Source organism: Eschrichtius robustus, chromosome 17 (genome assembly GCF_028021215.1).
Source record: "Eschrichtius robustus isolate mEscRob2 chromosome 17, mEscRob2.pri, whole genome shotgun sequence".
NCBI classification, from domain to species: Eukaryota; Metazoa; Chordata; class Mammalia; order Artiodactyla; family Eschrichtiidae; genus Eschrichtius; species Eschrichtius robustus.
In genome coordinates this window covers 50,204,625-50,217,980 of record NC_090840.1, presented here as the reverse complement: position 1 = coordinate 50,217,980, position 13,356 = coordinate 50,204,625, and positions in this window count along the sequence as shown.

The following is a 13,356-nucleotide window of genomic DNA, read 5'->3' as shown; positions in this document are numbered from 1 at the left end:
CTATGTTTCTGTTTTTGTGCCAGTACCATATTGTCTTGATTACTGTAGCTTTATAGTGTACGCTGAAGTCAGGGAGTCTGATTCCTCCAGCTCCGTTTTTTTCCCTCAAGACTGCTTTGGCTATTCGGGGTCGTTTGGGTCTCCATACAAATTTTAAGATTTTTTGTTCTAGTTCTGTAAGAAATGCCATTGGTAACTTGATAGGGATTGCACTGAATTTGTAGATTACTTTGGGGAGTATAGTCATTTTCACAATATTGATTCTTCCAGTCAATATTGGAAGAACATGGTATATCTCTCAATCTGTTGTATCATCTTTAATTTCTTTCATCAGTGTCTTATAGTTTTCTGCATACACATCTTTGGTCTCCCTAGGTAGGTTTATTCCTAGGTATTTTATTCTTTTTGTTGCAATGGTAAATTGGAGTGTTACCTTAACTTCTCTTTCGGATTTTGCATCATTAGTGTGTAGGAATGCAAGAGATTTCTGTGCATTAATTTTGTCTCCTGCAACTTTACCAAGTTCATTGATTAGTTCCAGTAGTTTTCTGGTGGCATCTTTAGGATTCTCTATGTATAGTGTCACGTCATCTGCAAACAGTGACAGTTTTACTTCTTCTTTTCCAATTTGTATTCCTTTTATTTCTTTTTCTTCTCTGATTGCCGTGGCTAGGACTTCCAAAACTATATCGAATAATAGTGGTGAGAGTGGACATCCTTGTTTTGTTCCTGATCTTAGAGGAAATGCTTTCAGTTTTCACCATTGAGAATGATGTTTGCTGTGGGTTTGTCGTATATGGCCTTTATTATGTTGAGGTAGGTTCCCTCTATGCCCACTTTCTGGAGAGTTTTTATCATAAATGGGTGTTGAATTTTGTCAAAAGCTTTTTCTGCATCTATTGAGATGATCATATGGTTTTTCTTCTTCAATTTGTTAATATGGTGTGTCACATTGATTGATTTGCATATATTGAAGAATCCTTGCATCCCTAGGATAAATCCCACTTGATCGTGGTGTATGATCCTTTTAATGTGTTGTTGGATTCTGTTTGCTAGTATTTTGTTGAGGATTTTTGCATCTATATTCATCAGTGATACTGGTCTGTAATTTTCTTTTTTTGTAGCATCTTTGTCTGGTTTTGGTATCAGGGTGATGGTGGCCTCATAGAATGAGTTTGGGAGTGTTCCTTCCTCTGCAATTTTTTGGAAGAGTTTGAGAAGGATGGGTGTTAGCTGTTCTCTAAATGTTTGATAGAATTCACCTATGAAGCCATCTGGTCCTGGACTTTTGTTTGTTGGAAGATTTTTAATCACAGTTTCAACTTCATTACTTGTGATTGGTCTGTTCATATTTTCTATTTCTTCCTGATTCAGTCTTGGAAGGTTATACCTTTCTAAGAATCTGTCCATTTCTTCCAGGTTGTCCATTTTATTGGCATAGAGTTGCTTGTCTCTTAGGATGCTTTGTATTTCTGAAGTGTCTGTTGTAACTTCTCCTTTTTCACTTCTAATTTTATTGATTTGAGTCCTCTCCCTCTTTTTCTTGATGAGTCTGGCTAATGGTTTATCAATTTTCTTTATCTTCTTAAAGAACCAGCTTTTAGTTTTATTGATCTTTGCTCTTGTTCTCTTTGTTTCTATTTCTTTTATTTCTGCTCTGATCTTTATGATTTCTTTCCTTCTGCTAACTTTGGGTTTTGTTTGTTCTTCTTTCTCTAGTTCCTTTAGGTGTAAAGTTTGATTGTTTATCTGAGATTTTTCTTGTTTCTAGAGGTAGGCTTGTATAGCTATAAACTTCTCTCTTAGAACTGCTTTTGCTGCCTCCCATAGGTTTTGGATCGTCGTGTTTTCATTGTCATTTGTCTCTAGGTATTTTTTGATTTTCTCTTTGATTTCTTCATTGATCTCTTGGTTATTTAATAATGTATTATTTAGCCTGCATGTATTTGTGTTTTTTACGTTTTTTCCCTGTAATTGATTTCTAATCTCATAGCGTTGTGGTCAGAAAAGATGCTTGATATGATTTCAATTTTCTTAAATTTACTGAGGCTTGATTTGTGACCCAAGACGTGATCTATCCTGGAGAATGTTCCGTGCGCACTTGAGAAGAAAGTGTAATCTGCTGTTTTTGGATGGAATGTCCTATAAATATCAATTAAATCTATCTGGTCTATTGTGTCATTTAAAGCTTCTGTTTCCTTATTTATTTTCATTTTGGATGATCTGTCCATTGGTGTAACTGAGGTGTAAAGGCCCTCACTATTATTGTGTTACTGTCAATTTCCTCTTTTATAGCTGTTAGCAGTTGCCTTATGTATTGAGGTGCTCCTATGTTGGGTGCATATATATTTATAGTTGTTATATCTTCTTCTTGGATTGATCCCTTGACCATTATGTAGTGTCCTTCCTTGTCTCTTGTAACATTCTTTATTTTAAAGTCTATTTTATCTGATATGAGTATTGCTACTCCAGCTTTCTTTTGATTTCCATTTGCATGGAATATCTTTTTCCGTCCCCTCACTTTCAGTCTGTATGTGTCCCTAGGTCTGAAGTGGGTCTCTTGTAGACAGCATATATATGGGTCTTGTTTTTGTATCCATTCAGCAAGCCTGTGTCTTTTGGTTGGAGCATTTAATCCATTCACGTTTAAGGTAATTATCGATATGTATGTTCCTATGACCATTTTCTTAATTGTTTTGGGTTTGTTTTTGTAGGTCCTTTGCTTCTCTTGTGTTTCCCACTTAGAGAAGTTCCTTTAGCATTTTTTGTAGTGCTGGTTTCATGGTGCTGAATTCTCTTAGCTTTTGCTTGTCTGTAAAGCTTTTGATTTCTCCATCGAATCTGAATGGGATCCTTGCCGGGTAGAGTAATCTTGGTTGTAGGTTCTTCCCTTTCATCACTTTAAGTATATCATGCCACTCCCTTCTGGCATGTAGAGTTTCTGCTGAGAAATCAGCTGTTAACCTTATGGGAGTTCCCTTGTACATTATTTGTCGTTTTTCCCTCGCTGCTTTCAATAATTTTTCTTTGTCTTTAATTTTTTCCAATTTGATTACTATGTGTCTCGGCGTGTTTCTCCTTGGGTTTATCCTGTATGGGACTCGCTGCGCTTCCTGGACTTGGGTGGCTATTTCCTTTCCCATGTTAGGGAAGTTTTCGACTATAATCTCTTCAAATATTTTCTCGGGTCCTTTCTCTCTCTCTTCTGCTTCTGGGACCCCTGTAATGCGAATGTTGTTGTGTTTAATATTGTCCCAGAGGTCTCTTAGGCTGTCTTCATTTCTTTTCATTCTTTTTTCTTTATTCTGTTCTGCAGCAGTGAATTCCACCGTTCTCTCTTCCAGGTCACTTATCCTTTCTTCTGCCTCAGTTATTCTGCTATTGATTCCTTCTAGTGTAGTTTTCATTTCAGTTATTGTATTGTTCATCTCTGTTTGTTCTTTAATTCTTCTAGGTCTTTGTTAAATATTTCTTGCATCTTCTCGATCTTTGCCTCCATTCTTATTCCGAGGTCCTGGATCATCTTCACTATCATTATTCTGAATTCTTTTTCTGGAAGGTTGCCTATCTCCACTTCATTTAGTTGTTTTTCTGGGGTTTTATCTTGTTCCTTCATCTGGTACATAGCCCTCTGCCTTTTCATCCTTTCTATCTTTCTGTGAATGTGGTTTTTGTTCCCCAGGCTGCAGGATTGTAGTTCTTGCTTCTGCTGTCTGCCCTCTGGTGGATGAGGCTATGTAAGAGGCTTGTGCAAGTTTCCTGATGGGAGGGACTGGTGGTGGGTAGAGCTGACTGTTGCTCTGGTGGGCAGAGCTCAGTAAAACTTTAACCCACTTGACTGGTGATGGGTAGGGCTGGGTTCCCTGCCTGTTGGTTGTTTGGCCTGAGGCAACCCAACACTGGAACCCACCTGGGCTCTTTGGTGGGGCTAATGGCAGACTCTGGGAGGGCTTACACCAAGGAGTACTTCCCAGAACTTCTGCTGCCAGTGTCCTTGTCCCCACGGTGAGCCACAGCCACCCCCCGCCTCTGCAGGAGACCCTCCAACACTAGTAGGTCGGTCTGGTTCAGTCTCCCCTGGGGTCACTGCTCCTTCCCCTGAGTCCCGGTGCACACACTACTTTGTGTGTGCCCTCCAAGAGTGGAGTCTTTGTTTCCCCCAGTCCTGTCGAAGTCTTGCAATCAAATCCCACTAGCCTTCAAAGTCTGATTCTCTAGGAATTCCTCCTCCCGTTGCCAGACCCCCAGGTTGGGAAGCCTGACGTGGGCCTCAGAACCTTCACTCCAGTGGGTGGACTTCTGTGGTATAAGTGTTCTCCAGTCTGTGAGTCACCCACCCAGCAGCTATGGGATTTGATTTTACTGTGATTGCCCCCCTCCTTCCATCTCATTGTGGCTCTCCTTTGTTTTTGGATGTGGGGTATCTTTTTTGGTGAGTTCCAGTGTCTTCCTGTCAATGATTGTCCAGCAGCTAGTTGTGATTCTGGTGTTCTTGCAAGAGGGAGTGAGAGCACGTACTTCTACTCCGCCATCTTGGTTCAGGGCTCCCATGAAGCATTTTCTGATCTCTCCAACAAGACAAAATTCTTACCTTCTTTGAATCTAGTGTTTATTCATACCTTTCTTATGGTATTTATGGCATGTTTTATTTGTATTAAATTCTTGTTTTCCACCATTAGCAAGTTCCTTAAGAGCAGAATTGTTTTATTCACCTCTCTGCCTCTTTTAGCAGAATGTCTTGTGCATGATAGATGTTGCAAGTATTAATTGAATTGCTGAATTAATAATGATTATCACATGATATATAATATAATAGTTATGATGAATGAGAATTAAGATATGCACGCATGGATGTGTATATACATACACATATGTTAGGTGTTTAAGGGCAGAGGATTTTGGCCTTTAGAGTTGAAATATGCATCACTTTATGATTAAGTGGTATATTACTACATGCAGAAAGTAAACAATATATTCCAATTTTTATGTGCTAGGGTGGCAAAGATATTTAATTTTTTTGTGTGTTGGTATTCAAGAGAGGGAAATATATGTTCAAAATATAGTACTTTAAAAAAAATTATTTATTTATTTTTGGCTGCATCGGGTCTTCGTTGCTGCACGCAGGCTTTCTTTACTTTTTATTTTTTATTATTTTTTTTCAGGCTTTCTTTAGTTGCAACGAGTGGGGGCTACTCTTCGTTGTGGTGCGTGGGCTTCTCATTGCAGTGGCTTCTCTTGTTGCGGAGCATGGGCTCTAGGCGCGCGGGCTTCAGTAGTTGTGGCACGTGGGCTCAGTAGTTGTGGCTCATGGGCCCTAGAGTGCAGCCTCAGTAGTTGTGGCACATGGGCTTAGTTGCTCCGTGGCATGTGGGATCTTCCCAGACCAGGGCTCAAACCTGTGTCCCCTGCATTGTCAGGTGGGTTCTTTTTTTTTTTTAAAGTAACACTTTTTTTTTTTTTTAAATTAATAAATTTATTTATCTATGGCTGTGTTGGGTCTTCGTTTCTGTGCGAGGGCTTTCTCTAGTTGTGGCAAGCGGGGGCCACTCTTCATCGCCGTGCGTGGGCCTCTCACTATCGCGGCCTCTCTTGTTGCGGAGCACAGGCTCCAGACGCGCAGGCTCAGTAATCGTGGCTCACGGGCCCAGCTGCTCCGCGGCATGTGGGATCTTCCCAGACCAGGGCTGGAACCCGTGTCCCCTGCATTGGCAGGCAGATTCTCAACCACTGCGCCACCAGGGAAGCCCATCAGGTGGGTTCTTAACCACTGCGCCACCAGGGAAGCCCTATAGTACTTATTTTAAAGGAAAAAAATATTTTATTTCTTTTTTTTCTCCAGCTTTATTGGGATACAATTGACATATAACATCATGTAAGTTTAAGTTGTACATGTTATTTTGATACACTTATATATTGCAAAATGATTACCACCGTACTCTTAGCTAACATCTCCATCCCATCACATAATTACTATTTCTTTTTTTGTTGGTGAGAACATTTAAGATTTACTCTCTTAGCAACTTTCTTTTTTTTTTAAATTAATTAATTTATGTTTTATTTTTGGCTGTGTTGGGTCTTCGTTGCTGCACACAGGCTTTCTCTAGTTGCGGCGAGCGGGGGCTACTCTTTGTTGCCATGCGTGGGCTTCTCATTGCGGTGCCTTCTCTTGTTGTGGAGCACGGGCTCTCGGCGCATGGGCTTCAGTAGTTGTGGCATGCAGGCTCGGTAGTTGTGGCTCATGAGATCTAGAGTGCAGGCTCAGTAGTTGTGGCACACGGACTTAGTTGCTCCGCGGCATGTGGGATCTTCCCGGACCAGGGCTCGAACCCATGTCCCCTGCATTGGCAGGTGGATTTTTAACCACTGAGCCACCAGGGAAGTCCCTCTTAGCAACTTTCAAGTGTATAATACAGTATTATTAGCTATAATCACCATGCTGTACATTAGATCCCCAGAACTTGTTAATCTTAGATTAACTGAATGTAATTTTATTTCTTGAATGTTTTCATGTGTTTTTGTAAATATTAATGACTTGAAGCTTATTTGGGTGTCACCTGAGAAGAGCTGAATGATCTTAAATGTTTAAAATAAATATTTTAATAATAATAATGTCATGGGTTAAGAATAAAACAATTATGATCTGGGTGATCTTATTGAAGTACACATCTTGAGTGTGTCTCTCATTTGTTTAAAATCTTAATTGAATTGATGAATTAATAATAATTGGTTACCATATAAGATAAATTTTATCCAAATCTGTTTTCTTTTTCAGCTGATATCAAATAAATTTATCGAAATCTCAGTTTACTCTTTAAGCTGATATGCTAGAGTACTTCGAATATAGTTGTTTGCTTTTGAGAGGGTTAAAACTGAGCCACTGCCCCTTTCATACTCTCTTTGCTCCAGCCCTCTAACCAGTATCCCTCTCCCATGGCAATGCTGCTTTCTCCTTCGGATTGTCATTCTCTCTCTTCCCCTCTGCCTCACTCCTGTTTGCCTTTTAAAACTCTGCTCAGTGGACACCAGGGCTGATCACCTTCCCCCCACTCCCTGGCTGGTTATGTCACTCTCTGGAGACCCTTTGTATCTGTGTTCTCACAGCATTTATCAGAACTTTTATGCTTTCTTTGTTAGCCAGTGAAGTCCTCTGACCTGTGTCTGAGTCCCCAGTACTTAGTCTAGTCCCTTAGCACCGAATAGAATTTCACTGCTTGCCAAAAGTCTTCCCCGCCACCTCCCCTATGCCTAGCCTGGGTTAGGTATACATGGGGTGCCCTGGGTGCCCTGGGGCGCAGAGAGCGGGAGCTCTGTGTCATTGTTGAAAACGAGGGGTTGTCAAGACTGCTGTCATGAAAGGCCTCTTTTTCCCTTATTCTCTGCTGCCAGGGAAATGTACACTGCTGCCTCTCTCCTTTTGTACTGATACAGAGGATAATCTGCACTCATTTTCAAGTTACTTTGTAAGTACTTTTGAATTGTTTCATGAGGAGTGTAAATGTGCCAAGGGCAGGGGCTGTTCTTTCTTACCACTCTCTAGTGCTCTAGAGTCTACTAGTATAATCAGAGACACAGTAAATGTTGACTAAATGGGCTGTGGAATCCTGAGACAGTGATCTCAGTTTAAAATATTTATAGATCTTTATTGTTGGTGGCTAATTTTTAATTTGGCCAGGAAGTGAATGATGTATATTACAGACACTATCTCATTATATTAAGAGCAATGCTATGAGAGTGGTACCATTATTTGCTTTTTTTTCCCTTTCAGATAAGGCTTAGAAGAGTTTAAAATTGTGTTCATCCCCACTAGTGAATTTAGGGCTGAGGTTAAAATGATGGCTGTTTGACTCCAGATATTTAGACTTGGCTTTCTGCCTGCTCATACAAACCTGAGTAGTATCCCTCTCCTATGGCAGCAAAACTTTGGTTCTCCTGCTCCCTGATTATTAGAGAATCACTTGCTGTTGGCTTGGCTTCAGGTAAGGAGATAGGAAATTCAAGCTAATGGACATTTTATTTTTCCTGATCACTGATGCCTGACTGGCAGATCAAAAATTAAGATCTTCCAGCAATCCCACTCCTGGGCATATATCCAGAAAAGATGAAAGCTCTAGTTTGAAAAGATAATGCACCCCAATGTTCATAGTGGCACTATTTACAATAGCCAAAACATGGAAGCAACCTAAGTATTCATCAACAGATGAATGTATAAAGAATATGTGGTATACACACACACACACACACACACACACACACACACACACACACACACTGGAATATTACTCAGCCATAAAAAAGAATGAAATAATGCCATTTGCAGCAACATGGATGGACCTAGAGATGATCATACTAAGTGAAGCAAGTCAGACAAAGACAAGTATTATATGATATGTGGAATCTAAAAAATAGTACAAATGAACTTATTTACAAAACAGAAACAGACTCACAGACATAGAAAACAAACTTTTGGTTACCAAAGGGGAAGGGGGGGAGGGATAAATTGGGAGTATGGGATGCACACTACCATATATAAGATAGATAAACAACAAGGATTTACTGTATAGCACAGGGAGCTATATTCAGTGTCTTGTAATAAACTATAATGGAAAAGAATAAAAAGTATATATATACACATAAATGTATAACTGAATCACTTTGCTGTACACCTGAAACTAATACAATACTGTAAATTAACTATACTTCAATTTTTAAAAATTAAGAGATCTTTTATTTTGACCAATCTTCTAATGTTCTTTATAACTTTTTTAAAAAGACTTTTTTAGAGCAGTTTTAGGTTCGCAGCAAAATTAAGAGGAAGTTACAGAGATTTCCCATAGACTCCCTGTCCCCACACTTGCATAGCCACCCCATTATCAACATCCCCACCAGAGCGGTACATTTGCCGTAACTGATGAATCTACATATACCATTATAATCACCCAAAGTCCATAGTTTACCTTAGGTAGGGTTCACTCTTGGTGGTGTACATTCTATGGGTTTGGACAAATGTATAATGACTTGTATCCACCATTATAATATCATACAGAGTAGTGCCACTGCCCTAAAAATCCTCCGTGCTCTGCCCATTCACCTCTCTCTCCACTAACCTCTGGCAACCACCGATCTTTTTACTGTCTCCATAGTTTTCCCTTTTCCAGAATGTCATGTAGTTGGAATCATACAGTATGTAACCTTTTTCAGGTTGGCTTTTTACTTAGTAATATGCATTTAAGGTACTTCCATGTTTTTTTGTGGCTTGATAGCTCATTTCTTTTTAGCACTGAGTAATAGTCCATTGTCTGCATGTACCAGAGTTTATCTATCTACCGAAGGGCATCTTAGTTGCTTCCAAGTTTTGCCAATTATGAATAAAGCTGCTATAAACATCCATGTGAAGGTTCTTGTGTGGACATAAGTTTTCAACTCCTTTGGGTAAATACCAAGGAGCACAACTGTTGGATTATATGGTAAGAGTATGTTTCGTTTTATAAGAAACCACCAAACTGTCTTCCAAAGTGGCTGTAACATTCTGCCATCTCACCAGCAATGTTGTGGTTAGTTCCTGTTGGTCCACATCCCCACCAGCGTTTGGTGTCGTCAGTGTTTGGATTTTGACCTTTTGAAAAGGTTTGTAGTGGTATCTTATTGTTGTTTTATTTTATAACTTCCAATAATAAAATCTTTATTTCTTCATTAAATATAATTCACTAATTTAACACACATTTATTGAGCATTTACTATATCATGGCAGGTTTTGTTCTAGGTGCTGGGCCTGCAGGAGAGACCCACACAGGTCAAAAAATCCCTTAGGGCTCAAATTCATTTTTTTAAAAAAAAAGTAGAGATGGGGCTTTCCTGGTGGCACAGTGGTTGAAAATCTGCCTGCCAATGCAGGGGACACGGGTTCGAGCCCTGGTCTGGGAAGATCCCACATGCCGCGGAGCAACTAGGCCCATGAGCCACAATTACTGAGCCTGCGCGTCTGGAGCCTGTGCTCCGCAACAAGAGAGGCCGCGATAGTGAGAGGCCCGCGCACGGCGATGAAGAGTGGCCCCCGCTTGCCACAACTAGAGAAAGCCCTCGCACAGAAACGAAGACCCAACACAGCCATAAATAAATAAATAAATAAATAAATAAATAAATAAATTAATTAATTAATTTAAAAAAAAAGTAGAGGAGGGGAGAAAAAAAAGGAGGAGAAAAAGAAAAAATAATGTATTCTCTATTTGTAAAAATTACAAAACCCTAGAGCAATATTAGAGTTTTAAAACTTTAGGGAAGCGTTAAAAAATTGAATTATCTCATCAGTTTGTGAAAGAAACAAAGTAATTGAATGGAATATATTGACAATTAGAATAAATCTAAACCAGCAGGTCCAGAGGGTAGTTATCTTGAATAAGTTAAGAAATTGCCTAATGAATGTATTAAACTAATTATGTTCCTTCTTCAAAAAATTATGAACTGTTAAGTGAAAAAATTAAAAAAAGAATGCCGTTTTCTAGTTAAGTGTGATACGGAGTGTATGTAGTTGTTATCCAGTATTGATACGTAATTTCACAAAAAGGAAAGAATCAGTGATTATCAAAAAGAAAATGTAAAGAAACAATATATAAATGTTATAACTGCCACAACTGCAGTTATTTTAGGGATTGGAATGGGGGATGGTATTGTATATCATCAGATGTTGAGTTGCCATCCAGCTCCTAGGAAAAACATTCTACTGCATTATCCTGTCATTTTGATTCATTTATTCATGAATAAAAATGATTCATGTAAAAATTAAGGATATAGTTTAGCTATGTGGAAATAAGTGAAAACAACCCAAATGAGAACAAGCAAAGGCTATTTATTCAGAGCTTGTTTTAGCAAAGGAGTCAGCCACCATCATTTGCATGTGGCAGTGGCTCAAAGGCAGGCAAGAGAGTGGGAAAGCTGTATAGTGAAAAAAGGGGAGAACTTCAGGTGTGCTCTGATTGGAGTTTGTTAGCAGGGGAAGCTGGAAGTGGGCTATCTAGAATCCTTTGTTACTAGTTGGGGAAGCATATTTGGTTTTCTCTGGTTGGTCCTGAGTTGGAAGTGAGGGCAAAAATGAGAGAATCTGGCAGTTATTGATGAAGTCCTGACCATTTGGGGCTTATTGCTGCAGAAGTTGTGGCTTGGCTTCCCAGGCTGGTTGCTACAGAGGTTATTAAAGTTCTCTTGTCATATATGGTCTGGCCATTGTCCATTTGTACAGTCAGACTTTCTATTAAATATCCCATTACTATCAAAAATTAAAATCACAATGGTAATATGAATTTCATCCCGTTGATGCTATTCCTGTTCACATTTAGAAAGGTTTGGAACTAGGCTTAAGTTTGACCCTACCACACCAAACCCAAGGAACGACCAATAAGTTTAAATCACTAAACAGGTAGGATGCCTGAAAAATCTGCTCTTGACTGTCAAGGAGATATATACACATACACTCCAGTCTCTCCAGCAGTACCTGTGAGAATTGTTGGATAAATCCCTGTAGCTTCTCACCCTGAGCAGGCTACAAAGAGTAGCCCTAATGCAAATTAATCCTTGCAATTCAGATCAGCCCTTGTGACTTTTGGTTTAGGATTCATATTTGGAGACCTGATCATTTTTCTTTGTCTACAGCACCTTTACATGATATCACTTCTGTCCTGTTCCGCAGTTTCATCACAGTTTTAGCTATTTTGCAGGGAGACTGTCTGAGATGCTCTCCAAGATTCCCCCCAATTGACTTTAGGTGTACTACAAAGTCTATGTTTTAGTAAGTCTATCCCAAATACATCCTTCAAATTCTCTAATAATATGTCCGGAATCAGAAGAGAATAAACAAAAACTTAATTCAATTTATGTAGATATAGGTCTTATTACAAACTTGTGGTTTTGAACTGCCTAGGTTTTCAACAATGGTATAGACTAGTAGTAAAAAAAAAAAAAAAAAGGCCTTTTTGGGAATACTAGCTAGTTTGGGGGGCAGAAACATAATAAAATGTGTTAAAAGTAAGTAAAATACAGTCATCAGGGAAATACAAATCAAAACCACAAAGAGATACCACTTCACACCCAGTAGGATGGCTAGAATCAAAAAGACAGATGGTAACAAGTGTGAGTGAAGCTGTGGTAAAATCAGAACCCTCATCCACTGCTGGTGGCAATATAAGATGGTACAGCCAATTTGGAAAATAGTCTTGTAGTTCCTTAAAAATTAAACAGGGCTGCCAAACAAACATAGAATTACCACATTACCTAGCAATTCCACTCCTAGGTATATATCCAAGAGAAATGAAAACATGTCCACACAAAAACCTGTACACAAATGCTCATAGCAGCATTATTCATAATAGCTAAAAAGTAGAAACAATCCAAATGACTATCAACTGATGAATGGACAAATTGTGGCATAGCCATACAATTGAATATTATTCAGCAACAAAAAGGAATGAAGAACTGATTCATGCCACAACATGGATGAATCTTAAAAACATTATGCTAAGTGAAAGAAACCAGTCACAAAAGACCAACATGTGGTGTGATTCCAGAATAGGCAAATATATAGAGACAGAAGGTAGGTTAGTGGGTGCATAGGGTTTGGGTGGGGACGGGATAATAGGGGTGACAGCTAAGAGTATGAGGTTTCTTTGAGGTGATGAAAATGTTCTAAAACTGATTGTGGTGATGGTTGCACAACTCTGAATATACTAAAACCCACTGAATCATACAGTTTAAATAGGTGAATTTTATGACATGTGAATTCCATCTCAATAAAACTGTTACCAAAAAAAATCATCAAAACATTAGAATAGCTTCTTATCTAAGCATTTGGGTTCAAGTAACTGCCTTTATGATTCTTATGCTGTTTTTTAAAATCTCTAAATGAGATTATTTTTAGCGAGAAAAGCTGCCTAGCCTGGTTGTTAGAGAAAAGGCTTTGGATGAGACAGGCCTGGATGAGTTGGTGGTTTCAACACTTTCAGGCTTTGCTTGTCTTTGAGCAAATTTTATAAGTCCAAGTCTCAGTTTCTTAAATTGTTGAGGATAATATCAATCTCCCATGGTTATGGTTATTGTTAGAGGCCCACAGCATGTGCAGTAAGTGTTAGCCACACTTAATGTGAAAACAAATTATTGTCTTCTCATCAGTATGGCTACCTAAAACAGGAATTAACGTATCTTGTCTGTGAGCAGGGCAGAATGACTGCAATGGAGAGAAGATGTTTCAACAAATATGTACTGAGCAGTGGCACTCAGTCCTGGGTGCTGGGTGGGGGGTTGTTAAAAGAACATGAATCTCCTTCACCCCCAGGAGTTTACTGTCTGGTGAGTGGCACTGAGAGTAGAGGG